Source organism: Pleurodeles waltl, unplaced genomic scaffold, assembly GCF_031143425.1.
Source record: "Pleurodeles waltl isolate 20211129_DDA unplaced genomic scaffold, aPleWal1.hap1.20221129 scaffold_492, whole genome shotgun sequence".
In the NCBI taxonomy this organism is placed as follows: domain Eukaryota; kingdom Metazoa; phylum Chordata; class Amphibia; order Caudata; family Salamandridae; genus Pleurodeles; species Pleurodeles waltl.
Genome location: NW_027150200.1, coordinates 25,797 through 52,495, shown reverse-complemented (window position 1 = coordinate 52,495; position 26,699 = coordinate 25,797). Strand labels below are relative to the sequence as shown.

Here is a 26,699-nt window from a genome sequence, read left to right as displayed (position 1 = left end):
CTTTAACACATAGATGTACCCTCCTAGTGATTGATCAGATGCCCACTTGTTGCCTACAATGATTAAGAATCATCAGGAAGGTATTCTTTGACAACTGGCCGAAATAGCTCAGTTGGGATAGCGTTAGACTGAAGATCTAAAGGTACCTGGTTCCATCCCGGGTTTTGGCAAGGAGTGAGCACCTAGCTAATTAGGTGTAGTTCTCTCTTGGAGTCAGCTTCATTAGACATTTTAGTTCATAGATGAAACCTTTCAATAACCTGATCGACATACCATCAGTAGAGCACAGCACTTGCGTTCTATCTTCCTTTCAAAATGGCTTCCACCTCTCTTGCCTTCAGCTTTGACTTCCATTATTTCCAGTTTCTATCTTGATTTTAATGTAAAGCTTAGGCTGCATCATCTTCTATTTTCCCATGAACCAAGCTGTCAGATGATATAGCTTGCTTACTCATCCCACACATTTGTGTGCCTATTCAGAGTTTGGAATAAAAGAAGTACCTAGGTTGCGCACCAAAAAAGTAAATGAGTAAATGCACCCAGTTAGCTGCAGAAGGATACCGGAAGTTTAAGACATAGCTGTACCCTCAAAGTGAATGATTTCGAGGTGTATGTCTTGTCTACAATGATTAAGAAGAAAACGGAGGGACCTGTGAAATAACTGGCCGAAATAGCTCAGTTGGGAGAGTGTTAGATTGAAGATCTAAAGGTCCCTGGTTCAATCCCGGGTTTCGACAAAGACTCAGAAGGCAGCTTGTTAGGCGTGTTTCTTTCTTGGATTCAGCTTCTGGTGACGTTTTATTTAATTGATAAAACCTTTCATCAACCTAATTGACATACCATCAGTACAAGACAGTACGTGTTTTCTATCTTCCTTTGAAAATGGTTTCCACCTCTCTTGCCTTCAGCTTTGACTTTGATTATTTGCCGTTTCTATCTCGATTTTAGGGTAAACTGTAGCCTGCATCATTTTCCATCTAACCTTGGACCAAAGTGTCAGATGATATAGCTTGCTTCCTCATGCCACACATTTCTGTGTATTAGATTGCTAGCCTATTTAGCGTTTAGAAAAAAAGAAATACCTAGCTTGCGCAATAAAAAATAAATTGACTAATTGTGCCCAGTTAGCTGCAGAAGGATACAGCATACTTTAACACATAGATGTACCCTCCTAGTGATTGATCAGATGCCCACTTGTTGCCTACAATGATTAAGAATCATCAGGAAGGTATTCTCTGACAACTGGCCGAAATAGCTCAGTTGGGAGAGCGTTAGACTGAAGATCTAAAGGTCCCTGGTTCAATCCCGGGTTTCGGCAAGGACTGAGCACCTAGCTAATTAGGTGTAGTTCTCTCTTGGAGTCAGCTTCAGTAGACATTTTAGTTCATAGATGAAACCTTTCAATAACCTGATCGACATACCATCAGTAGAGCACAGCACTTGCGTTCTATCTTCCTTTCAAAATGGCTTCCACCTCTCTTGCCTTCAGCTTTGACTTCCATTATTTCCAGTTTCTATCTTGATTTTAATGTAAAGCTTAGGCTGCATCATCTTCTATTTTCCCATGAACCAAGCTGTCAGATGATATAGCTTGCTTACTCATCCCACACATTTGTGTGCCTATTCAGAGTTTGGAATAAAAGAAGTAACTAGGTTGCGCACCAAAAAAGTAAATGAGTAAATGCACCCAGTTAGCTGCAGAAGGATACCGGAAGTTTAAGACATAGCTGTACCATCAAAGTGAATGATTTGGAGGTGTATGTCTTGTCTACAATGATTAAGAAGAAAACGGAGGGAGCTGTGAAATAACTGGCCGAAATAGCTCAGTTGGGAGAGGGTTAGACTGAAGATCTAAAAGTCCCTGGTTCAATCCCGGGTTTCGGCAAAGACTCAGAAGACAGCTTATTAGGCGTGTTTCTTTCTTGGATTCAGCTTCTGGTGACGTTTTATTTAATTGATAAAACCTTTCATCAACCTAATTGACATACCATCAGTACAAGACAGTACTTGTTTTCTATCTTCCTTTCAAAATGGATTCCACCTCTCTTGCCTTCAGCTTTGACTTCCATTATTTACTGTTTCTATCTTGATTTTTAGGTAACCCGCAGTCTGCATCAGTCTCCATCTTCCCTTGAACCAAAGTGTCGGATGAAATAGCTTGCTTACTCATGCCACACATTTCTGTGCATTAGATTGCTAGCCTATTTAGAGTTTAGAAAAAAAGAAATACCTAGCTTGCAGAATAAAAAACAAATTCCCTAATTACACCCAGTTAACTGGAGAAGGATACAACAAAGTTTAAGACATAGCTGTACCCTCACAGTGAATGATTTAGACTTCTGTGTCTTGTCTACAATGATTAAAAATGATACGGAAAGCTTTTCATGACACCTGGCTAAAATATCTCAGTTAGGATAATGTTAGACTAAAGATTAAAGAGGTCCTTGGTTCAATCCTGGGTTGTGCCAAAGACCAAGCACTCAGCTTGTTAGGCATGTTTCTTTCTTGGAGTCACTCTCAAGTGACATTTTATTTCATTGATAAAAACTTGCATCAACCTGATCGACATGCCATCGGTACAAAAGAGAACTTATTTTCTATCTTCCTTTCAAAATGGCTTCCACCTCTCTTGCCTTCAGCTTTGACTTCCATTATTTCCCGTTTCTATCTTGATTTTAATGTAAACCGTAGCCGGCGTCATCTTCCATTTTCCCATGAGCCAAACTGTCAGATGATATAGCTTGCTTGGTCATGCCACACATTTCTGTTTATGAGAGTGGTAGCCTATTCAGAGTTTAGAAAAAAAGAAGTACCTACCTCACGTAGCAAAAAAGTAAAGGAGTAATTGCCCCCAGTTAGCTACAGAAGGATACAGCAAAGTGTAACACATAGCTGTACCCTCACAGTGAATGATTGCGACTTATATTTCTTGTCTACAATGATTAACAATAATAAGGAAGGCACTGTGAAAAAACGGGCTGAAAGAGCTCAGTTGCGAGGACGTCAAACTTTAGATCTAAGGGTCCCTGGTTAAATCCTTGGTTTGGTCAAAGACTGAGCAGCTAGTTCGTCAGGCAAGTTTCTTTTTTGGAGTCAGCTTCCGGTGACGTTTTATTTAATTAATAAAACCTTTCATCAACCTAATTGACATACCATCAGTACAAGACAGTACGTGTTTTCTATCTTTCTTTGAAAATGGATTCCACCTCTCTTGCCTTCAGCTTTGACTTCCATTATTTGCCGTTTCTATCTCGATTTTAGGGTAAACTGTAGCCTGCATCATTTTCCATCTAACCTTGGACCAAAGTGTCAGATGATATAGCTTGCTTCCTCATGCCACACATTTCTGTGTATTAGATTGCTAGCCTATTTAGCGTTTAGAAAAAAAGAAATACCTAGCTTGCGCAATAAAAAATTAATTGACTAATTGTGCCCAGTTAGCTGCAGAAGGATACAGCATACTTTAACACATAGATGTACCCTCCTAGTGATTGATCAGATGCCCACTTGTTGCCTACAATGATTAAGAATCATCAGGAAGGTATTCTTTGACAACTGGCCGAAATAGCTCAGTTGGGAGAGCGTTAGACTGAAGATCTAAAGGTCCCTGGTTCAATCCCGGGTTTCGGCAAGGACTGAGCACCAAGCTAATTAGGTGTAGTTCTCTCTTGGAGTCAGCTCCAGTAGACATTTTAGTTCTTAGATGAAACCTTTCAATAACCTGATCGACATACCATCAGTAGAGCACAGCACTTGCGTTCTATCTTCCTTTCAAAATGGCTTCCACCTCTCTTGCCTTCAGCTTTGACTTCCATTATTTCCAGTTTCTATCTTGATTTTAATGTAAAGCTTAGGCTGCATCATCTTCTATTTTCCCATGAACCAAGCTGTCAGATGATATAGCTTGCTTACTCATCCCACACATTTGTGTGCCTATTCAGAGTTTGGAATAAAAGAAGTACCTAGGTTGCGCACCAAAAAAGTAAATGAGTAAATGCACCCAGTTAGCTGCAGAAGGATACCGGAAGTTTAAGACATAGCTGTACCCTCAAAGTGAATGATTTCGAGGTGTATGTCTTGTCTACAATGATTAAGAAGAAAACGGAGGGACCTGTGAAATAACTGGCTGAAATAGCTCAGTTGGGAGAGCGTTAGACTGAGGATCTAAAGGTCCCTGGTTCAATCCCGGGTTTCGGCAAAGACTCAGAAGACAGCTTGTTAGGCGTGTTTCTTTCTTGGATTCAGCTTCTGGTGACGTTTTATTTAATTGATAAAACCTTTCATCAACCTAATTGACATACCATCAGTACAAGACAGTACTTGTTTTCTATCTTCCTTTCAAAATGGATTCCACCTCTCTTGCCTTCAGCTTTGACTTCCATTATTTACTGTTTCTGTCTTGATTTTTAGGTAACCCGCAGTCTGCATCAGTCTCCATCTTCCCTTGAACCAAAGTGTCGGATGAAATAGCTTGCTTACTCATGCCACACATTTCTGTGCATTAGATTGCTAGCCTATTTAGAGCTTAGAAAAAAAGAAATACCTAGCTTGCACAATAAAAAACGAATTCCCTAATTACACCCAGTTAACTGGAGAAGGATACAGCAAAGTTTAAGACATAGCTGTACCCTCACAGTGAATGATTTAGACTTCTGTGTCTTGTCTACAATGATTAAAAATGATACGGAAAGCTTTTCATGACACCTGGTTTAAATATCTCAGTTGGGAGAATGTTAGACTAAAGATAAAAAAAGGTCCTTGGTTCAATCCTAGGTTGTGCCAAAGACCAAGCACTCAGCTTGTTAGGCATGTTTCTTTCTTGGAGTCACTCTCAAGGGACATTTTATTTCATTGATAAAAACTTGCATCAACCTGATCGACATGCCATCGGTACAAAAGAGCACTTATTTTCTATCTTCCTTTCAAAATGGCTTCCACCTCTCTTGCCTTCAGCTTTGACTTCCATTATTTCCCGTTTCTATCTTGATTTTGATGTAAACCGTAGGCGGCGTCATCTTCCATTTTCCCATGAGCCAAACTGTCAGATGATATAGCTTGCTTAGTCATGCCACACATTTCTGTTTATGAGAATGGTAGCCTATTCAGAGTTTAGAAAAAAAGAAGTACCTAGCTCGCGTAGCAAAAAAGTAAAGGAGTAATTGCCCCCAGTTAGCTACAGAAGGATACAGCAAAGTGTAACACATAGCTGTACCCTCACAGTGAATGATTGCGACTTATATTTCTTGTCTACAATGATTAATAATAATAAGGAAGGCACTGTGAAAAAACGGGCTGAAAGAGCTCAGTTGCGAGGACGTCAAACTTTAGATCTAAGGGTCCCTGGTTAAATTCTTGGTTTGGTCAAAGACTGAGCAGCTAGTTCGTCAGGCAAGTTTCTTTTTTGGAGTCAGCTTCCGGTGACGTTTTATTTAATTAATAAAACCTTTCATCAACCTAATTGACATACCATCAGTACAAGACAGTACGTGTTTTCTATCTTCCTTTGAAAATGGATTCCACCTCTCTTGCCTTCAGCTTTGACTTCCATTATTTCCCGTTTCTATCTCGATTTTAGGGTAAACTGTAGCCTGCATCATTTTCCATCTAACCTTGGACCAAAGTGTCAGATGATATAGCTTGCTTCCTCATGCCACACATTTCTGTGTATTAGATTGCTAGCCTATTTAGCGTTTAGAAAAAAAGAAATACCTAGCTTGCGCAATAAAAAATGAATTGACTAATTGTGCCCAGTTAGCTGCAGAAGGATACAGCATACTTTAACACATAGATGTACCCTCCTAGTGATTGATCAGATGCCCACTTGTTGCCTACAATGATTAAGAATCATCAGGAAGGTATTCTTTGACAACTGGCCGAAATAGCTCAGTTGGGAGAGCGTTAGACTGAAGATCTAAAGGTCCCTGGTTCAATCCCGGGTTTTGGCAAGGAGTGAGCACCTAGCTAATTAGGTGTAGTTCTCTCTTGGAGTCAGCTTCAGTAGACATTTTAATTCATAGATGAAACCTTTCAATAACCTGATCGACATACCATCAGTAGAGCACAGCACTTGCGTTCTATCTTCCTTTCAAAATGACTTCCACCTCTCTTGCCTTCAGCTTTGACTTCCATTATTTCCAGTTTCTATCTTGATTTTAATGTAAAGCTTAGGCTGCATCATCTTCTATTTTCCCATGAACCAAGCTGTCAGATGATATAGCTTGCTTACTCATCCCACACATTTGTGTGCCTATTCAGAGTTTGGAATAAAAGAAGTACCTAGGTTGCGCACCAAAAAAGTAAATGAGTAAATGCACCCAGTTAGCTGCAGAAGGATACCGGAAGTTTAAGACATAGCTGTACCCTCAAAGTGAATGATTTCGAGGTGTATGTCTTGTCTACAATGATTAAGAAGAAAACGGAGGGACCTGTGAAATAACTGGCCGAAATAGCTCAGTTGGGAGAGTGTTAGACTGAAGATCTAAAGGTCCCTGGTTCAATCCCGGGTTTCGACAAAGACTCAGAAGGCAGCTTGTTAGGCGTGTTTCTTTCTTGGATTCAGCTTCTGGTGACGTTTTATTTAATTGATAAAACCTTTCATCAACCTAATTGACATACCATCAGTACAAGACAGTACGTGTTTTCTATCTTCCTTTGAAAATGGTTTCCACCTCTCTTGCCTTCAGCTTTGACTTCGATTATTTGCCGTTTCTATCTCGATTTTAGGGTAAACTGTAGCCTGCATCATTTTCCATCTAACCTTGGACCAAAGTGTCAGATGATATAGCTTGCTTCCTCATGCCACACATTTCTGTGTATTAGATTGCTAGCCTATTTAGCGTTTAGAAAAAAAGAAATACCTAGCTTGCGCAATAAAAAATAAATTGACTAATTGTGCCCAGTTAGCTGCAGAAGGATACAGCATACTTTAACACATAGATGTACCCTCCTAGTGATTGATCAGATGCCCACTTGTTGCCTACAATGATTAAGAATCATCAGGAAGGTATTCTCTGACAACTGGCCGAAATAGCTCAGTTGGGAGAGCGTTAGACTGAAGATCTAAAGGTCCCTGGTTCAATCCCGGGTTTCGGCAAGGACTGAGCACCTAGCTAATTAGGTGTAGTTCTCTCTTGGAGTCAGCTTCAGTAGACATTTTAGTTCATAGATGAAACCTTTCAATAACCTGATCGACATACCATCAGTAGAGCACAGCACTTGCGTTCTATCTTCCTTTCAAAATGGCTTCCACCTCTGTTGCCTTCAGCTTTGACTTCCATTATTTCCAGTTTGTATCTTGATTTTAATGTAAAGCTTAGGCTGCATCATCTTCTATTTTCCCATGAACCAAGCTGTCAGATGATATAGCTTGCTTACTCATCCCACACATTTGTGTGCCTATTCAGAGTTTGGAATAAAAGAAGTACCTAGGTTGCGCACCAAAAAAGTAAATGAGTAAATGCACCCAGTTAGCTGCAGAAGGATACCGGAAGTTTAAGACATAGCTGTACCATCAAAGTGAATGATTTGGAGGTGTATGTCTTGTCTACAATGATTAAGAAGAAAACGGAGGGAGCTGTGAAATAACTGGCCGAAATAGCTCAGTTGGGAGAGCGTTAGACTGAAGATCTAAAGGTCCCTGGTTCAATCCCGGGTTTCGGCAAAGACTCAGAAGACAGCTTTTTAGGCGTGTTTCTTTCTTGGATTCAGCTTCTGGTGACGTTTTATTTAATTGATAAAACCTTTCATCAACCTAATTGACATACCATCAGTACAAGACAGTACTTGTTTTCTATCTTCCTTTCAAAATGGATTCCACCTCTCTTGCCTTCAGCTTTGACTTCCATTATTTACTGTTTCTATCTTGATTTTTAGGTAACCCGCAGTCTGCATCAGTCTCCATCTTCCCTTGAACCAAAGTGTCGGATGAAATAGCTTGCTTACTCATGCCACACATTTCTGTGCATTAGATTGCTAGCCTATTTAGAGTTTAGAAAAAAAGAAATACCTAGCTTGCAGAATAAAAAACAAATTCCCTAATTACACCCAGTTAACTGGAGAAGGATACAACAAAGTTTAAGACATAGCTGTACCCTCACAGTGAATGATTTAGACTTCTGTGTCTTGTCTACAATGATTAAAAATGATACGGAAAGCTTTTCATGACACCTGGCTAAAATATCTCAGTTAGGATAATGTTAGACTAAAGATAAAAAAGGTCCTTGGTTCAATCCTGGGTTGTGCCAAAGACCAAGCACTCAGCTTGTTAGGCATGTTTCTTTCTTGGAGTCACTCTCAAGTGACATTTTATTTCATTGATAAAAACTTGCATCAACCTGATCGACATGCCATCGGTACAAAAGAGAACTTATTTTCTATCTTCCTTTCAAAATGGCTTCCACCTCTCTTGCCTTCAGCTTTGACTTCCATTATTTCCCGTTTCTATCTTGATTTTAATGTAAACCGTAGCCGGCGTCATCTTCCATTTTCCCATGAGCCAAACTGTCAAATGATATAGCTTGCTTGGTCATGCCACACATTTCTGTTTATGAGAGTGGTAGCCTATTCAGAGTTTAGAAAAAAAGAAGTACCTACCTCGCGTAGCAAAAAAGTAAAGGAGTAATTGCCCCCAGTTAGCTACAGAAGGATACAGCAAAGTGTAACACATAGCTGTACCCTCACAGTGAATGATTGCGACTTATATTTCTTGTCTACAATGATTAACAATAATAAGGAAGGCACTGTGAAAAAACGGGCTGAAAGAGCTCAGTTGCGAGGACGTCAAACTTTAGATCTAAGGGTCCCTGGTTAAATCCTTGGTTTGGTCAAAGACTGAGCAGCTAGTTCGTCAGGCAAGTTTCTTTTTTGGAGTCAGCTTCCGGTGACGTTTTATTTAATTAATAAAACCTTTCATCAACCTAATTGACATACCATCAGTACAAGACAGTACGTGTTTTCTATCTTTCTTTGAAAATGGATTCCACCTCTCTTGCCTTCAGCTTTGACTTCCATTATTTGCCGTTTCTATCTCGATTTTAGGGTAAACTGTAGCCTGCATCATTTTCCATCTAACCTTGGACCAAAGTGTCAGATGATATAGCTTGCTTCCTCATGCCACACATTTCTGTGTATTAGATTGCTAGCCTATTTAGCGTTTAGAAAAAAAGAAATACCTAGCTTGCGCAATAAAAAATAAATTGACTAATTGTGCCCAGTTAGCTGCAGAAGGATACAGCATACTTTAACACATAGATGTACCCTCCTAGTGATTGATCAGATGCCCACTTGTTGCCTGCAATGATTAAGAATCATCAGGAAGGTATTCTCTGACAACTGGCCGAAATAGCTCATTTGGGAGAGCGTTAAACTGAAGATCTAAAGCTCTCTGGTTCAATCCCGGGTTTTGGCAAGGACTGAGCACCTAGCTAATTAGGGGTAGTTCTCTCTTGGAGTCAGCTTCAGTAGACATTTTAGTTCATAGATGAAACCTTTTAATAACCTGTTCGACATACCATCAGTAGAGCACAGCACTTGCGTTCTATCTTCCTTTCAAAATGGCTTCCACCTCTCTTGCCTTCAGCTTTGACTTCCATTATTTCCAGTTTCTATCTTGATTTTAATGTAAAGCTTAGGCTGCATCATCTTCCATTTTCCCATGAACCAAGCTGTCAGATGATATAGCTTGCTTACTCATCCCACACATTTGTGTGCCTATTCAGAGTTTGGAATAAAAGAAGTACCTAGGTTGCGCACCAAAAAAGTAAATGAGTAATTGCACCCAGTTAGCTGCAGAAGGATACCGGAAGTTTAAGACATAGCTGTACCCTCAAAGTGAATGATTTCGAGGTGTATGTCTTGTCTACAATGATTAAGAAGAATACGGAGGGACCTGTGAAATAAGTGGCCGAAATAGCTCAGTTGGGAGAGCGTTAGACTGAAGATCTAAAGGTCCCTGGTTCAATCCCGGGTTTCGGCAAAGACTCAGAAGACAGCTTGTTAGGCGTGTTTCTTTCTTGGATTCAGCTTCTGGTGACGTTTTATTTAATTGATAAAACCTTTCATCAACCTAATTGACATACCATCAGTACAAGACAGTACTTGTTTTCTATCTTCCTTTCAAAATGGATTCCACCTCTCTTGCCTTCAGCTTTGACTTCCATTATTTACTGTTTCTATCTTGATTTTTAGGTAACCCGCAGTCTGCATCAGTCTCCATCTTCCCTTGAACCAAAGTGTCGGATGAAATAGCTTGCTTACTCATGCCACACATTTCTGTGCATTAGATTGCTAGCCTATTTAGAGTTTAGAAAAAAAGAAATACCTAGCTTGCAGAATAAAAAACAAATTCCCTAATTACACCCAGTTAACTGGAGAAGGATACAACAAAGTTTAAGACATAGCTGTACCCTCACAGTGAATGATTTAGACTTCTGTGTCTTGTCTACAATGATTAAAAATGATACGGAAAGCTTTTCATGACACCTGGCTAAAATATCTCAGTTAGGATAATGTTAGACTAAAGATAAAAAAGGTCCTTGGTTCAATCCTGGGTTGTGCCAAAGACCAAGCACTCAGCTTGTTAGGCATGTTTCTTTCTTGGAGTCACTCTCAAGTGACATTTTATTTCATTGATAAAAACTTGCATCAACCTGATCGACATGCCATCGGTACAAAAGAGAACTTATTTTCTATCTTCCTTTCAAAATGGCTTCCACCTCTCTTGCCTTCAGCTTTGACTTCCATTATTTCCCGTTTCTATCTTGATTTTAATGTAAACCCTAGCCGGCGTCATCTTCCATTTTCCCATGAGCCAAACTGTCAGATGATATAGCTTGCTTGGTCATGCCACACATTTCTGTTTATGAGAGTGGTAGCCTATTCAGAGTTTAGAAAAAAAGAAGTACCTACCTCGCGTAGCAAAAAAGTAAAGGAGTAATTGCCCCTAGTTAGCTACAGAAGGATACAGCAAAGTGTAACACATAGCTGTACTCTCACAGTGAATGATTGCGACTTATATTTCTTGTCTACAATGATTAACAATAATAAGGAAGGCACTGTGAAAAAACGGGCTGAAAGAGCTCAGTTGCGAGGACGTCAAACTTTAGATCTAAGGGTCCCTGGTTAAATCCTTGGTTTGGTCAAAGACTGAGCAGCTAGTTCGTCAGGCAAGTTTCTTTTTTGGAGTCAGCTTCCGGTGACGTTTTATTTAATTAATAAAACCTTTCATCAACCTAATTGACATACCATCAGTACAAGACAGTACGTGTTTTCTATCTTTCTTTGAAAATGGATTCCACCTCTCTTGCCTTCAGCTTTGACTTCCATTATTTGCCGTTTCTATCTCGATTTTAGGGTAAACTGTAGCCTGCATCATTTTCCATCTAACCTTGGACCAAAGTGTCAGATGATATAGTTTGCTTCCTCATGCCACACATTTCTGTGTATTAGATTGCTAGCCTATTTAGCGTTTAGAAAAAAAGAAATACCTAGCTTGCGCAATAAAAAATAAATTGACTAATTGTGCCCAGTTAGCTGCAGAAGGATACAGCATACTTTAACACATAGATGTACCCTCCTAGTGATTGATCAGATGCCCACTTGTTGCCTGCAATGATTAAGAATCATCAGGAAGGTATTCTCTGACAACTGGCCGAAATAGCTCATTTGGGAGAGCGTTAAACTGAAGATCTAAAGCTCTCTGGTTCTATCCCGGGTTTTGGCAAGGACTGAGCACCTAGCTAATTAGGTGTAGTTCTCTCTTGGAGTCAGCTTCAGTAGACATTTTAGTTCATAGATGAAACCTTTTAATAACCTGTTCGACATACCATCAGTAGAGCACAGCACTTGCGTTCTATCTTCCTTTCAAAATGGCTTCCACCTCTCTTGCCTTCAGCTTTGACTTCCATTATTTCCAGTTTCTATCTTGATTTTAATGTAAACCTTAGGCTGCATCATCTTACATTTTCCCATGAACCAAGCTGTCAGATGATATAGCTTGCTTACTCATCCCACACATTTGTGTGCCTATTCAGAGTTTGGAATAAAAGAAGTACCTAGGTTGCGCACCAAAAAAGTAAATGAGTAATTGCACCCAGTTAGCTGCAGAAGGATACCGGAAGTTTAAGACATAGCTGTACCCTCAAAGTGAATGATTTCGAGGTGTATGTCTTGTCTACAATGATTAAGAAGAATACGGAGGGACCTGTGAAATAAGTGGCCGAAATAGCTCAGTTGGGAGAGCGTTAGATTGAAGATCTAAAGGTCCCTGGTTCAATCCCGGGTTTTGGCAAGGACTGAGCACCTAGCTAATTAGGTGTAGTTCTCTCTTGGAGTCAGCTTCAGTAGACATTTTAGTTCATAGATGAAACCTTTTAATAACCTGATCAACATACCATCAGTAGAGCACAGCACTTGCGTTCTATCTTCCTTTCAAAATGGCTTCCACCTCTGTTGCCTTCAGCTTTGACTTCCATTATTTCCAGTTTCTATCTTGATTTTAATTTAAAGCTTAGGCTGCATCATCTTCCATTTTCCCATGAACCAAGCTGTCAGATGATATAGCTTGCTTACTCATCCCACACATTTGTGTGCCTATTCAGAGTTTGGAATAAAAGAAGTACCTAGGTTGCGCACCAAAAAAGTAAATGAGTAATTGCACCCAGTTAGCTGCAGAAGGATACCGGAAGTTTAAGACATAGCTGTACCCTCAAAGTGAATGATTTCGGGGTGTATGTCTTGTCTACAATGATTAAGAAAAATACGGAGGGACCTGCGCAATAAGTGGCCGAAATAGCTCAGTTGGGAGAGCGTTAGACTGAAGATCTAAAGGTCCCTGGTTCAATCCCGGGTTTCGGCAAAGACTCAGAAGACAGCTTGTTAGGCGTGTTTCTTTCTTGGAGTCAGCTTCCGGGGACGTTTTATTTAATTAATAAAACCTTTCATCAACCTAATTGACATACCATCAGTACAAGACAGTACTTGTTTTCTAACTTCTTTTCAAAATGGATTCCACCTCTCTTGCCTTCAGCTTTGACTTCCATTATTTGCCGTTTCTATCTCGATTTTAGGGTAAACTGTAGCCTGCATCATTTTCCATCTAACTTTGGACCAAAGTGTCAGATGATATAGCTTGCTTCCTCATGCCACACATTTCTGTGTATTAGATTGCTAGCCTATTTAGCGTTTAGAAAAAAAGAAATACCTAGCTTGCGCAATAAAAAATAAATTGACTAATTGTGCCCAGTTAGCTGCAGAAGGATACAGCATACTTTAACACATAGATGTACCCTCCTAGTGATTGATCAGATGCCCACTTGTTGCCTGCAATGATTAAGAATCATCAGGAAGGTATTCTCTGACAACTGGCCGAAATAGCTCATTTGGGAGAGCGTTAAACTGAAGATCTAAAGCTCTCTGGTTCAATCCCGGGTTTTGGCAAGGACTGAGCACCTAGCTAATTAGGTGTAGTTCTCTCTTGGAGTCAGCTTCAGTAGACATTTTAGTTCATAGATGAAACCTTTTAATAACCTGTTCGACATACCATCAGTAGAGCACAGCACTTGCGTTCTATCTTCCTTTCAAAATGGCTTCCACCTCTCTTGCCTTCAGCTTTGACTTCCATTATTTCCAGTTTCTATCTTGATTTTAATGTAAAGCTTAGGCTGCATCATCTTCCATTTTCCCATGAACCAAGCTGTCAGATGATATAGCTTGCTTACTCATCCCACACATTTGTGTGCCTATTCAGAGTTTGGAATAAAAGAAGTACCTAGGTTGCGCACCAAAAAAGTAAATGAGTAATTGCACCCAGTTAGCTGCAGAAGGATACCGGAAGTTTAAGACATAGCTGTACCCTCAAAGTGAATGATTTCGAGGTGTATGTCTTGTCTACAATGCTTAAGAAGAAAACGGAGGGACCTGTGAAATAACTGGCCGAAATAGCTCAGTTGGGAGAGTGTTAGACTGAAGATCTGAAGGTCCCTGGTTCAATCCCGGGTTTCGACAAAGACTCAGAAGACAGCTTGTTAGGCGTGTTTCTTTCTTGGATTCAGCTTCTGGTGACGTTTTATTTAATTGATAAAACCTTTCATCAACCTAATTGACATACCATCAGTACAAGACAGTACTTGTTTTCTATCTTCCTTTCAAAATGGATTCCACCTCTCTTGCCTTCAGCTTTGACTTCCATTATTTACTGTTTCTGTCTTGATTTTTAGGTAACCCGCAGTCTGCATCAGTCTCCATCTTCCCTTGAACCAAAGTGTCGGATGAAATAGCTTGCTTACTCATGCCACACATTTCTGTGCATTAGATTGCTAGCCTATTTAGAGTTTAGAAAAAAAGAAATACCTAGCTTGCACAATAAAAAACGAATTCCCTAATTACACCCAGTTAACTGGAGAAGGATACAGCAAAGTTTAAGACATAGCTGTACCCTCACAGTGAATGATTTAGACTTCTGTGTCTTGTCTACAATGATTAAAAATGATACGGAAAGCTTTTCATGACACCTGGCTAAAATATCTCAGTTGGGAGAATGTTAGACTAAAGATAAAAAAGGTCCTTGGTCCAATCCTGGGTTGTGCCAAAGACCAAGCACTCAGCTTGTTAGGCATGTTTCTTTCTTGGAGTCACTCTCAAGTGACATTTTATTTCATTGATAAAAACTTGCATCAACCTGATCGACATGCCATCGGTACAAAAGAGCACTTATTTTCTATCTTCCTTTCAAAATGGCTTCCACCTCTCTTGCCTTCAGCTTTGACTTCCATTATTTCCCGTTTCTATCTTGATTTTGATGTAAACCGTAGGCGGCGTCATCTTCCATTTTCCCATGAGCCAAACTGTCAGATGATATAGCTTGCTTAGTCATGCCACACATTTCTGTTTATGAGAGTGGTAGCCTATTCAGAGTTTAGAAAAAAAGAAGTACCTAGCTCGCGTAGCAAAAAAGTAAAGGAGTAATTGCCCCCAGTTAGCTACAGAAGGATACAGCAAAGTGTAACACATAGCTGTACCCTCACAGTGAATGATTGCGACTTATATTTCTTGTCTACAATGATTAATAATAATAAGGAAGGCACTGTGAAAAAACGGGCTGAAAGAGCTCAGTTGCGAGGACGTCAAACTTTAGATCTAAGGGTCCCTGGTTAAATTCTTGGTTTGGTCAAAGACTGAGCAGCTAGTTCGTCAGGCAAGTTTCTTTTTTGGAGTCAGCTTCCGGTGACGTTTTATTTAATTAATAAAACCTTTCATCAACCTAATTGACATACCATCAGTACAAGACAGTACGTGTTTTCTATCTTCCTTTGAAAATGGATTCCACCTCTCTTGCCTTCAGCTTTGACTTCCATTATTTCCCGTTTCTATCTCGATTTTAGGGTAAACTGTAGCCTGCATGATTTTCCATCTAACCTTGGACCAAAGTGTCAGATGATATAGCTTGCTTCCTCATGCCACACATTTCTGTGTATTAGATTGCTAGCCTATTTAGCGTTTAGAAAAAAAGAAATACCTAGCTTGCGCAATAAAAAATAAATTGACTAATTGTGCCCAGTTAGCTGCAGAAGGATACAGCATACTTTAACACATAGATGTACCCTCCTAGTGATTGATCAGATGCCCACTTGTTGCCTGCAATGATTAAGAATCATCAGGAAGGTATTCTCTGACAACTGGCCGAAATAGCTCATTTGGGAGAGCGTTAAACTGAAGATCTAAAGCTCTCTGGTTCAATCCCGGGTTTTGGCAAGGACTGAGCACCTAGCTAATTAGGTGTAGTTCTCTCTTGGAGTCAGCTTCAGTAGACATTTTAGTTCATAGATGAAACCTTTTAATAACCTGTTCGACATACCATCAGTAGAGCACAGCACTTGCGTTCTATCTTCCTTTCAAAATGGCTTCCACCTCTCTTGCCTTCAGCTTTGACTTCCATTATTTCCAGTTTCTATCTTGATTTTAATGTAAACCTTAGGCTGCATCATCTTACATTTTCCCATGAACCAAGCTGTCAGATGATATAGCTTGCTTACTCATCCCACACATTTGTGTGCCTATTCAGAGTTTGGAATAAAAGAAGTACCTAGGTTGCGCACCAAAAAAGTAAATGAGTAAATGCACCCAGTTAGCTGCAGAAGGATACCGGAAGTTTAAGACATAGCTGTACCCTCAAAGTGAATGATTTCGAGGTGTATGTCTTGTCTACAATGATTAAGAAGAAAGCGGAGGGACCTGTCAAATGACTGGCCGAAATAGCTCAGTTGGGAGAGCGTTAGACTGAAGATCTAAAGGTCCCTGGTTCAATCCCGGGTTTCGGCAAAGACTCAGAAGACAGCTTGTTAGGTGTGTGTGTTTCTTTCTTGGATTCAGCTTCCGGTGACGTTTTATTTAATTGATAAAATCTTTCATCAACCTAATTGACATACCATCAGTACAAGACAGTACGTGTTTTCTATCTTCCTTTCAAAATGGATTCCACCTCTCTTGCCTTCAGCTTTGACTTCCATTATTTACTGTTTCTGTCTTGATTTTTAGGTAACCCGCAGTCTGCATCAGTCTCCATCTTCCCTTGAACCAAAGTGTCGGATGAAATAGCTTGCTTACTCATGCCACACATTTCTGTGCATTAGATTGCTAGCCTATTTAGAGTTTAGAAAAAAAGAAATACCTAGCTTGCACAATAAAAAACGAATTCCCTAATTACACCCAGTTAACTGGAGAAGGATACAGCAAAGTTTAAGACATAGCTGTACCCTCACAGTGAATGATTTAGACTTCTGTGTCTTGTCTACAATGATTAAAAATGATACGGAAAGCTTTTCATGACACCTGGTTTAAATATCTCAGTTGGGAGAATGTTAGACTAAAGATAAAAAAGGTCCTTGGTTGAATCCTGGGTTGTGCCAAAGACCAAGCACTCAGCTTGTTAGGCATGTTTCTTTCTTGGAGTCACTCTCAAGGGACATTTTATTTCATTGATAAAAACTTGCATCAACCTGATCGACATGCCATCGGTACAAAAGAGCACTTATTTTCTATCTTCCTTTCAAAATGGCTTCCACCTCTCTTGCCTTCAGCTTTGACTTCCATTATTTCCCGTTTCTATCTTGATTTTGATGTAAACCGTAGGCGGCGTCATCTTCCATTTTCCCATGAGCCAAACTGTCAGATGATATAGCTTGCTTAGTCATGCCACACATTTCTGTTTATGAGAATGGTAGCCTATTCAGAGTTTAGAAAAAAAGAAGTACCTAGCTCGCGTAGCAAAAAAGTAAAGGAGTAATTGCCCCCAGTTAGCTACAGAAGGATACAGCAAAGTGTAACACATAGCTGTACCCTCACAGTGAATGATTGCGACTTACATTTCTTGTCTACAATGATTAATAATAATAAGGAAGGCACTGTGAAAAAACGGGCTGAAAGAGCTCAGTTGCGAGGACGTCAAACTTTAGATCTAAGGGTCCCTGGTTAAATTCTTGGTTTGGTCAAAGACTGAGCAGCTAGTTCGTCAGGCAAGTTTCTTTTTTGGAGTCAGCTTCCGGTGACGTTTTATTTAATTAATAAAACCTTTCATCAACCTAATTGACATACCATCAGTACAAGACAGTACGTGTTTTCTATCTTCCTTTGAAAATGGATTCCACCTCTCTTGCCTTCAGCTTTGACTTCCATTATTTCCCGTTTCTATCTCGATTTTAGGGTAAACTGTAGCCTGCATGATTTTCCATCTAACCTTGGACCAAAGTGTCAGATGATATAGCTTGCTTCCTCATGCCACACATTTCTGTGTATTAGATTGCTAGCCTATTTAGCGTTTAGAAAAAAAGAAATACCTAGCTTGCGCAATAAAAAATAAATTGACTAATTGTGCCCAGTTAGCTGCAGAAGGATACAGCATACTTTAACACATAGATGTACCCTCCTAGTGATTGATCAGATGCCCACTTGTTGCCTACAATGATTAAGAATCATCAGGAAGGTATTCTTTGACAACTGGTCGAAATAGCTCAGTTGGGAGAGCGTTAGACTGAAGATCTAAAGGTCCCTGGTTCAATCCCGGGTTTTGGCAAGGAGTGAGCACCTAGCTAATTAGGTGTAGTTCTCTCTTGGAGTCAGCTTCAGTAGACATTTTAGTTCATAGATGAAACCTTTCAATAACCTGATCGACATACCATCAGTAGAGCACAGCACTTGCGTTCTATCTTCCTTTGAAAATGGCTTCCACCTCTCTTGCCTTCAGCTTTGACTTCCATTATTTCCAGTTTCTATCTTGATTTTAATGTAAAGCTTAGGCTGCATCATCTTCTATTTTCCCATTAACCAAGCTGTCAGATGATATAGCTTGCTTACTCATCCCACACATTTGTGTGCCTATTCAGAGTTTGGAATAAAAGAAGTACCTAGGTTGCGCACCAAAAAAGTAAATGAGTAAATGCACCCAGTTAGCTGCAGAAGGATACCGGAAGTTTAAGACATAGCTGTACCCTCAAAGTGAATGATTTCGAGGTGTATGTCTTGTCTACAATGCTTAAGAAGAAAACGGAGGGACCTGTGAAATAACTGGCCGAAATAGCTCAGTTGGGAGAGTGTTAGACTGAAGATCTAAAGGTCCCTGGTTCAATCCCGGGTTTCGACAAAGACTCAGAAGGCAGCTTGTTAGGCGTGTTTCTTTCTTGGATTCAGCTTCTGGTGACGTTTTATTTAATTGATAAAACCTTTCATCAACCTAATTGACATACCATCAGTACAAGACAGTACGTGTTTTCTATCTTCCTTTGAAAATGGTTTCCACCTCTCTTGCCTTCAGCTTTGACTTCGATTATTTGCCGTTTCTATCTCGATTTTAGGGTAAACTGTAGCCTGCATCATTTTCCATCTAACCTTGGACCAAAGTGTCAGATGATATAGCTTGCTTCCTCATGCCACACATTTCTGTGTATTAGATTGCTAGCCTATTTAGCGTTTAGAAAAAAAGAAATACCTAGCTTGCGCAATAAAAAATAAATTGACTAATTGTGCCCAGTTAGCTGCAGAAGGATACAGCATACTTTAACACATAGATGTACCCTCCTAGTGATTGATCAGATGCCCACTTGTTGCCTACAATGATTAAGAATCATCAGGAAGGTATTCTCTGACAACTGGCCGAAATAGCTCAGTTGGGAGAGCGTTAGAGTGAAGATCTAAAGGTCCCTGGTTCAATCCCGGGTTTCGGCAAGGACTGAGCACCTAGCTAATTAGGTGTAGTTCTCTCTTGGAGTCAGCCTCAGTAGACATTTTAGTTCATAGATGAAACCTTTCAATAACCTGATCGACATACCATCAGTAGAGCACAGCACTTGCGTTCTATCTTCCTTTCAAAATGGCTTCCACCTCTGTTGCCTTCAGCTTTGACTTCCATTATTTCCAGTTTGTATCTTGATTTTAATGTAAAGCTTAGGCTGCATCATCTTCTATTTTCCCATGAACCAAGCTGTCAGATGATATAGCTTGCTTACTCATCCCACACATTTGTGTGCCTATTCAGAGTTTGGAATAAAAGAAGTACCTAGGTTGCGCACCAAAAAAGTAAATGAGTAAATGCACCCAGTTAGCTGCAGAAGGATACCGGAAGTTTAAGACATAGCTGTACCATCAAAGTGAATGATTTGGAGGTGTATGTCTTGTCTACAATGATTAAGAAGAAAACGGAGGGAGCTGTGAAATAACTGGCCGAAATAGCTCAGTTGGGAGAGCGTTAGACTGAAGATCTAAAGGTCCCTGGTTCAATCCCGGGTTTCGGCAAAGACTCAGAAGACAGCATTTTAGGCGTGTTTCTTTCTTGGATTCAGCTTCTGGTGACGTTTTATTTAATTGATAAAACCTTTCATCAACCTAATTGACATACCATCAGTACAAGACAGTACTTGTTTTCTATCTTCCTTTCAAAATGGATTCCACCTCTCTTGCCTTCAGCTTTGACTTCCATTATTTACTGTTTCTATCTTGATTTTTAGGTAACCCGCAGTCTGCATCAGTCTCCATCTTCCCTTGAACCAAAGTGTCGGATGAAATAGCTTGCTTACTCATGCCACACATTTCTGTGCATTAGATTGCTAGCCTATTTAGAGTTTAGAAAAAAAGAAATACCTAGCTTGCAGAATAAAAAACAAATTCCCTAATTACACCCAGTTAACTGGAGAAGGATACAACAAAGTTTAAGACATAGCTGTACCCTCACAGTGAATGATTTAGACTTCTGTGTCTTGTCTACAATGATTAAAAATGATACGGAAAGCTTTTCATGACACCTGGCTAAAATATCTCAGTTAGGATAATGTTAGACTAAAGATAAAAAAGGTCCTTGGTTCAATCCTGGGTTGTGCCAAAGACCAAGCACTCAGCTTGTTAGGCATGTTTCTTTCTTGGAGTCACTCTCAAGTGACATTTTATTTCATTGATAAAAACTTGCATCAACCTGATCGACATGCCATCGGTACAAAAGAGAACTTATTTTCTATCTTCCTTTCAAAATGGCTTCCACCTCTCTTGCCTTCAGCTTTGACTTCCATTATTTCCCGTTTCTATCTTGATTTTAATGTAAACCCTAGCCGGCGTCATCTTCCATTTTCCCATGAGCCAAACTGTCAGATGATATAGCTTGCTTGGTCATGCCACACATTTCTGTTTATGAGAGTGGTAGCCTATTCAGAGTTTAGAAAAAAAGAAGTACCTACCTCGCGTAGCAAAAAAGTAAAGGAGTAATTGCCCCCAGTTAGCTACAGAAGGATACAGCAAAGTGTAACACATAGCTGTACCCTCACAGTGAATGATTGCGACTTATATTTCTTGTCTACAATGATTAACAATAATAAGGAAGGCACTGTGAAAAAACGGGCTGAAAGAGCTCAGTTGCGAGGACGTCAAACTTTAGATCTAAGGGTCCCTGGTTAAATCCTTGGTTTGGTCAAAGACTGAGCAGCTAGTTCGTCAGGCAAGTTTCTTTTTTGGAGTCAGCTTCCGGTGACGTTTTATTTAATTAATAAAACCTTTCATCAACCTAATTGACATACCATCAGTACAAGACAGTACGTGTTTTCTATCTTTCTTTGAAAATGGATTCCACCTCTCTTGCCTTCAGCTTTGACTTCCATTATTTGCCGTTTCTATCTCGATTTTAGGGTAAACTGTAGCCTGCATCATTTTCCATCTAACCTTGGACCAAAGTGTCAGATGATATAGCTTGCTTCCTCATGCCACACATTTCTGTGTATTAGATTGCTAGCCTATTTAGCGTTTAGAAAAAAAGAAATACCTAGCTTGCGCAATAAAAAATAAATTGACTAATTCTGCCCAGTTAGCTGCAGAAGGATACAGCATACTTTAACACATAGATGTACCCTCCTAGTGATTGATCAGATGCCCACTTGTTGCCTGCAATGATTAAGAATCATCAGGAAGGTATTCTCTGACAACTGGCCGAAATAGCTCATTTGGGAGAGCGTTAAACTGATGATCTAAAGCTCTCTGGTTCAATCCCGGGTTTTGGCAAGGACTGAGCACCTAGCTAATTAGGTGTAGTTCTCTCTTGGAGTCAGCTTCAGTAGACATTTTAGTTCATAGATGAAACCTTTTAATAACCTGTTCGACATACCATCAGTAGAGCACAGCACTTGCGTTCTATCTTCCTTTCAAAATGGCTTCCACCTCTCTTGCCTTCAGCTTTGACTTCCATTATTTCCAGTTTCTATCTTGATTTTAATGTAAACCTTAGGCTGCATCATCTTACATTTTCCCATGAACCAAGCTGTCAGATGATATAGCTTGCTTACTCATCCCACACATTTGTGTGCCTATTCAGAGTTTGGAATAAAAGAAGTACCTAGGTTGCGCACCAAAAAAGTAAATGAGTAATTGCACCCAGTTAGCTGCAGAAGGATACCGGAAGTTTAAGACATAGCTGTACCATCAAAGTGAATGATTTGGAGGTGTATGTCTTGTCTACAATGATTAAGAAGAAAACGGAGGGAGCTGTGAAATAACTGGCCGAAATAGCTCAGTTGGGAGAGGGTTAGACTGAAGATCTAAAGGTCCCTGGTTCAATCCCGGGTTTCGGCAAAGACTCAGAAGACAGCTTTTTAGGCGTGTTTCTTTCTTGGATTCAGCTTCTGGTGACGTTTTATTTAATTGATAAAACCTTTCATCAACCTAATTGACATACCATCAGTACAAGACAGTACTTGTTTTCTATCTTCCTTTCAAAATGGATTCCACCTCTCTTGCCTTCAGCTTTGACTTCCATTATTTACTGTTTCTATCTTGATTTTTAGGTAACCCGCAGTCTGCATCAGTCTCCATCTTCCCTTGAACCAAAGTGTCGGATGAAATAGCTTGCTTACTCATGCCACACATTTCTGTGCATTAGATTGCTAGCCTATTTAGAGTTTAGAAAAAAAGAAATACCTAGCTTGCACAATAAAAAACGAATTCCCTAATTACACCCAGTTAACTGGAGAAGGATACAGCAAAGTTTAAGACATAGCTGTACCCTCACAGTGAATGATTTAGACTTCTGTGTCTTGTCTACAATGATTAAAAATGATACGGAAAGCTTTTCATGACACCTGGTTTAAATATCTCAGTTGGGAGAATGTTAGACTAAAGATAAAAAAGGTCCTTGGTCCAATCCTGGGTTGGGCCAAAGACCAAGCACTCAGCTTGTTAGGCATGTTTCTTTCTTGGAGTCACTCTCAAGGGACATTTTATTTCATTGATAAAAACTTGCATCAACCTGATCGACATGCCATCGGTACAAAAGAGCACTTATTTTCTATCTTCCTTTCAAAATGGCTTCCACCTCTCTTGCCTTCAGCTTTGACTTCCATTATTTCCCGTTTCTATCTTGATTTTGATGTAAACCGTAGGCAGCGTCATCTTCCATTTTCGCATGAGCCAAACTGTCAGATGATATAGCTTGCTTAGTCATGCCACACATTTCTGTTTATGAGAATGGTAGCCTATTCAGAGTTTAGAAAAAAAGAAGTACCTACCTCGCGTAGCAAAAAAGTAAAGGAGTAATTGCCTCCAGTTAGCTACAGAAGGATACAGCAAAGTGTAACACATAGCTGTACCCTCACAGTGAATGATTGCGACTTATATTTCTTGTCTACAATGATTAATAATAATAAGGAAGGCACTGTGAAAAAACGGGCTGAAAGAGCTCAGTTGCGAGGACGTCAAACTTTAGATCTAAGGGTCCCTGGTTAAATTCTTGGTTTGGTCAAAGACTGAGCAGCTAGTTCGTCAGGCAAGTTTCTTTTTTGGAGTCAGCTTCCGGTGACGTTTTATTTAATTAATAAAACCTTTCATCAACCTAATTGACATACCATCAGTACAAGACAGTACGTGTTTTCTATCTTCCTTTGAAAATGGATTCCACCTCTCTTGCCTTCAGCTTTGACTTCCATTATTTCCCGTTTCTATCTCGATTTTAGGGTAAACTGTAGCCTGCATCATTTTCCATCTAACCTTGGACCAAAGTGTCAGATGATATAGCTTGCTTCCTCATGCCACACATTTCTGTGTATTAGATTGCTAGCCTATTTAGCGTTTAGAAAAAAAGAAATACCTAGCTTGCGCAATAAAAAATAAATTGACTAATTGTGCCCAGTTAGCTGCAGAAGGATACAGCATACTTTAACACATAGATGTACCCTCCTAGTGATTGATCAGATGCCCACTTGTTGCCTACAATGATTAAGAATCATCAGGAAGGTATTCTTTGACAACTGGCCGAAATAGCTCAGTTGGGATAGCGTTAGACTGAAGATCTAAAGGTACCTGGTTCCATCCCGGGTTTTGGCAAGGAGTGAGCACCTAGCTAATTAGGTGTAGTTCTCTCTTGGAGTCAGCTTCATTAGACATTTTAGTTCATAGATGAAACCTTTCAATAACCTGATCGACATACCATCAGTAGAGCACAGCACTTGCGTTCTATCTTCCTTTCAAAATGGCTTCCACCTCTCTTGCCTTCAGCTTTGACTTCCATTATTTCCAGTTTCTATCTTGATTTTAATGTAAAGCTTAGGCTGCATCATCTTCTATTTTCCCATGAACCAAGCTGTCAGATGATATAGCTTGCTTACTCATCCCACACATTTGTGTGCCTATTCAGAGTTTGGAATAAAAGAAGTACCTAGGTTGCGCACCAAAAAAGTAAATGAGTAAATGCACCCAGTTAGCTGCAGAAGGATACCGGAAGTTTAAGACATAGCTGTACCCTCAAAGTGAATGATTTCGAGGTGTATGTCTTGTCTACAATGATTAAGAAGAAAACGGAGGGACCTGTGAAATAACTGGCCGAAATAGCTCAGTTGGGAGAGTGTTAGATTGAAGATCTAAAGGTCCCTGGTTCAATCCCGGGTTTCGACAAAGACTCAGAAGGCAGCTTGTTAGGCGTGTTTCTTTCTTGGATTCAGCTTCTGGTGACGTTTTATTTAATTGATAAAACCTTTCATCAACCTAATTGACATACCATCAGTACAAGACAGTACGTGTTTTCTATCTTCCTTTGAAAATGGTTTCCACCTCTCTTGCCTTCAGCTTTGACTTTGATTATTTGCCGTTTCTATCTCGATTTTAGGGTAAACTGTAGCCTGCATCATTTTCCATCTAACCTTGGACCAAAGTGTCAGATGATATAGCTTGCTTCCTCATGCCACACATTTCTGTGTATTAGATTGCTAGCCTATTTAGCGTTTAGAAAAAAAGAAATACCTAGCTTGCGCAATAAAAAATAAATTGACTAATTGTGCCCAGTTAGCTGCAGAAGGATACAGCATACTTTAACACATAGATGTACCCTCCTAGTGATTGATCAGATGCCCACTTGTTGCCTACAATGATTAAGAATCATCAGGAAGGTATTCTCTGACAACTGGCCGAAATAGCTCAGTTGGGAGAGCGTTAGACTGAAGATCTAAAGGTCCCTGGTTCAATCCCGGGTTTCGGCAAGGACTGAGCACCTAGCTAATTAGGTGTAGTTCTCTCTTGGAGTCAGCTTCAGTAGACATTTTAGTTCATAGATGAAACCTTTCAATAACCTGATCGACATACCATCAGTAGAGCACAGCACTTGCGTTCTATCTTCCTTTCAAAATGGCTTCCACCTCTCTTGCCTTCAGCTTTGACTTCCATTATTTCCAGTTTCTATCTTGATTTTAATGTAAAGCTTAGGCTGCATCATCTTCTATTTTCCCATGAACCAAGCTGTCAGATGATATAGCTTGCTTACTCATCCCACACATTTGTGTGCCTATTCAGAGTTTGGAATAAAAGAAGTAACTAGGTTGCGCACCAAAAAAGTAAATGAGTAAATGCACCCAGTTAGCTGCAGAAGGATACCGGAAGTTTAAGACATAGCTGTACCATCAAAGTGAATGATTTGGAGGTGTATGTCTTGTCTACAATGATTAAGAAGAAAACGGAGGGAGCTGTGAAATAACTGGCCGAAATAGCTCAGTTGGGAGAGGGTTAGACTGAAGATCTAAAGGTCCCTGGTTCAATCCCGGGTTTCGGCAAAGACTCAGAAGACAGCTTATTAGGCGTGTTTCTTTCTTGGATTCAGCTTCTGGTGACGTTTTATTTAATTGATAAAACCTTTCATCAACCTAATTGACATACCATCAGTACAAGACAGTACTTGTTTTCTATCTTCCTTTCAAAATGGATTCCACCTCTCTTGCCTTCAGCTTTGACTTCCATTATTTACTGTTTCTATCTTGATTTTTAGGTAACCCGCAGTCTGCATCAGTCTCCATCTTCCCTTGAACCAAAGTGTCGGATGAAATAGCTTGCTTACTCATGCCACACATTTCTGTGCATTAGATTGCTAGCCTATTTAGAGTTTAGAAAAAAAGAAATACCTAGCTTGCAGAATAAAAAACAAATTCCCTAATTACACCCAGTTAACTGGAGAAGGATACAACAAAGTTTAAGACATAGCTGTACCCTCACAGTGAATGATTTAGACTTCTGTGTCTTGTCTACAATGATTAAAAATGATACGGAAAGCTTTTCATGACACCTGGCTAAAATATCTCAGTTAGGATAATGTTAGACTAAAGATTAAAGAGGTCCTTGGTTCAATCCTGGGTTGTGCCAAAGACCAAGCACTCAGCTTGTTAGGCATGTTTCTTTCTTGGAGTCACTCTCAAGTGACATTTTATTTCATTGATAAAAACTTGCATCAACCTGATCGACATGCCATCGGTACAAAAGAGAACTTATTTTCTATCTTCCTTTCAAAATGGCTTCCACCTCTCTTGCCTTCAGCTTTGACTTCCATTATTTCCCGTTTCTATCTTGATTTTAATGTAAACCGTAGCCGGCGTCATCTTCCATTTTCCCATGAGCCAAACTGTCAGATGATATAGCTTGCTTGGTCATGCCACACATTTCTGTTTATGAGAGTGGTAGCCTATTCAGAGTTTAGAAAAAAAGAAGTACCTACCTCACGTAGCAAAAAAGTAAAGGAGTAATTGCCCCCAGTTAGCTACAGAAGGATACAGCAAAGTGTAACACATAGCTGTACCCTCACAGTGAATGATTGCGACTTATATTTCTTGTCTACAATGATTAACAATAATAAGGAAGGCACTGTGAAAAAACGGGCTGAAAGAGCTCAGTTGCGAGGACGTCAAACTTTAGATCTAAGGGTCCCTGGT

General features: G+C 39.8%; 13 non-coding genes across 13 annotated transcripts; all 13 read left to right on the top strand.

Annotated features, from left to right (window-relative positions):
* Positions 1 to 1,245: 1,245 nt before the first annotated feature.
* Positions 1,246 to 1,318, top strand: TRNAF-GAA (transfer RNA phenylalanine (anticodon GAA)). Its single transcript has one exon. It is a non-coding gene; the product is annotated as a tRNA-Phe (tRNA).
* A 2,240-nt stretch (positions 1,319 to 3,558) lies between these two features.
* TRNAF-GAA (transfer RNA phenylalanine (anticodon GAA)) lies at positions 3,559 to 3,631 on the top strand. The gene has a single exon. It is a non-coding gene; the product is annotated as a tRNA-Phe (tRNA).
* Positions 3,632 to 4,125: 494 nt separating this feature from the next.
* TRNAL-GAG (transfer RNA leucine (anticodon GAG)) lies at positions 4,126 to 4,198 on the top strand. Its single transcript has one exon. It is a non-coding gene; the product is annotated as a tRNA-Leu (tRNA).
* A 1,674-nt stretch (positions 4,199 to 5,872) lies between these two features.
* On the top strand, positions 5,873 to 5,945 carry TRNAF-GAA (transfer RNA phenylalanine (anticodon GAA)). Its single transcript has one exon. It is a non-coding gene; the product is annotated as a tRNA-Phe (tRNA).
* Positions 5,946 to 7,020: 1,075 nt separating this feature from the next.
* TRNAF-GAA (transfer RNA phenylalanine (anticodon GAA)) lies at positions 7,021 to 7,093 on the top strand. The gene has a single exon. It is a non-coding gene; the product is annotated as a tRNA-Phe (tRNA).
* Positions 7,094 to 7,587: 494 nt separating this feature from the next.
* TRNAF-GAA (transfer RNA phenylalanine (anticodon GAA)) lies at positions 7,588 to 7,660 on the top strand. The gene has a single exon. It is a non-coding gene; the product is annotated as a tRNA-Phe (tRNA).
* Positions 7,661 to 9,900: 2,240 nt separating this feature from the next.
* On the top strand, positions 9,901 to 9,973 carry TRNAF-GAA (transfer RNA phenylalanine (anticodon GAA)). Its single transcript has one exon. It is a non-coding gene; the product is annotated as a tRNA-Phe (tRNA).
* A 2,240-nt stretch (positions 9,974 to 12,213) lies between these two features.
* Positions 12,214 to 12,286, top strand: TRNAF-GAA (transfer RNA phenylalanine (anticodon GAA)). Its single transcript has one exon. It is a non-coding gene; the product is annotated as a tRNA-Phe (tRNA).
* A 494-nt stretch (positions 12,287 to 12,780) lies between these two features.
* TRNAF-GAA (transfer RNA phenylalanine (anticodon GAA)) lies at positions 12,781 to 12,853 on the top strand. Its single transcript has one exon. It is a non-coding gene; the product is annotated as a tRNA-Phe (tRNA).
* Positions 12,854 to 16,241: 3,388 nt separating this feature from the next.
* Positions 16,242 to 16,314, top strand: TRNAF-GAA (transfer RNA phenylalanine (anticodon GAA)). The gene has a single exon. It is a non-coding gene; the product is annotated as a tRNA-Phe (tRNA).
* A 3,392-nt stretch (positions 16,315 to 19,706) lies between these two features.
* Positions 19,707 to 19,779, top strand: TRNAF-GAA (transfer RNA phenylalanine (anticodon GAA)). Its single transcript has one exon. It is a non-coding gene; the product is annotated as a tRNA-Phe (tRNA).
* Positions 19,780 to 21,452: 1,673 nt separating this feature from the next.
* On the top strand, positions 21,453 to 21,525 carry TRNAI-GAU (transfer RNA isoleucine (anticodon GAU)). Its single transcript has one exon. It is a non-coding gene; the product is annotated as a tRNA-Ile (tRNA).
* Positions 21,526 to 24,913: 3,388 nt separating this feature from the next.
* On the top strand, positions 24,914 to 24,986 carry TRNAF-GAA (transfer RNA phenylalanine (anticodon GAA)). The gene has a single exon. It is a non-coding gene; the product is annotated as a tRNA-Phe (tRNA).
* The last annotated feature ends 1,713 nt before the right edge of the window (positions 24,987 to 26,699 follow it).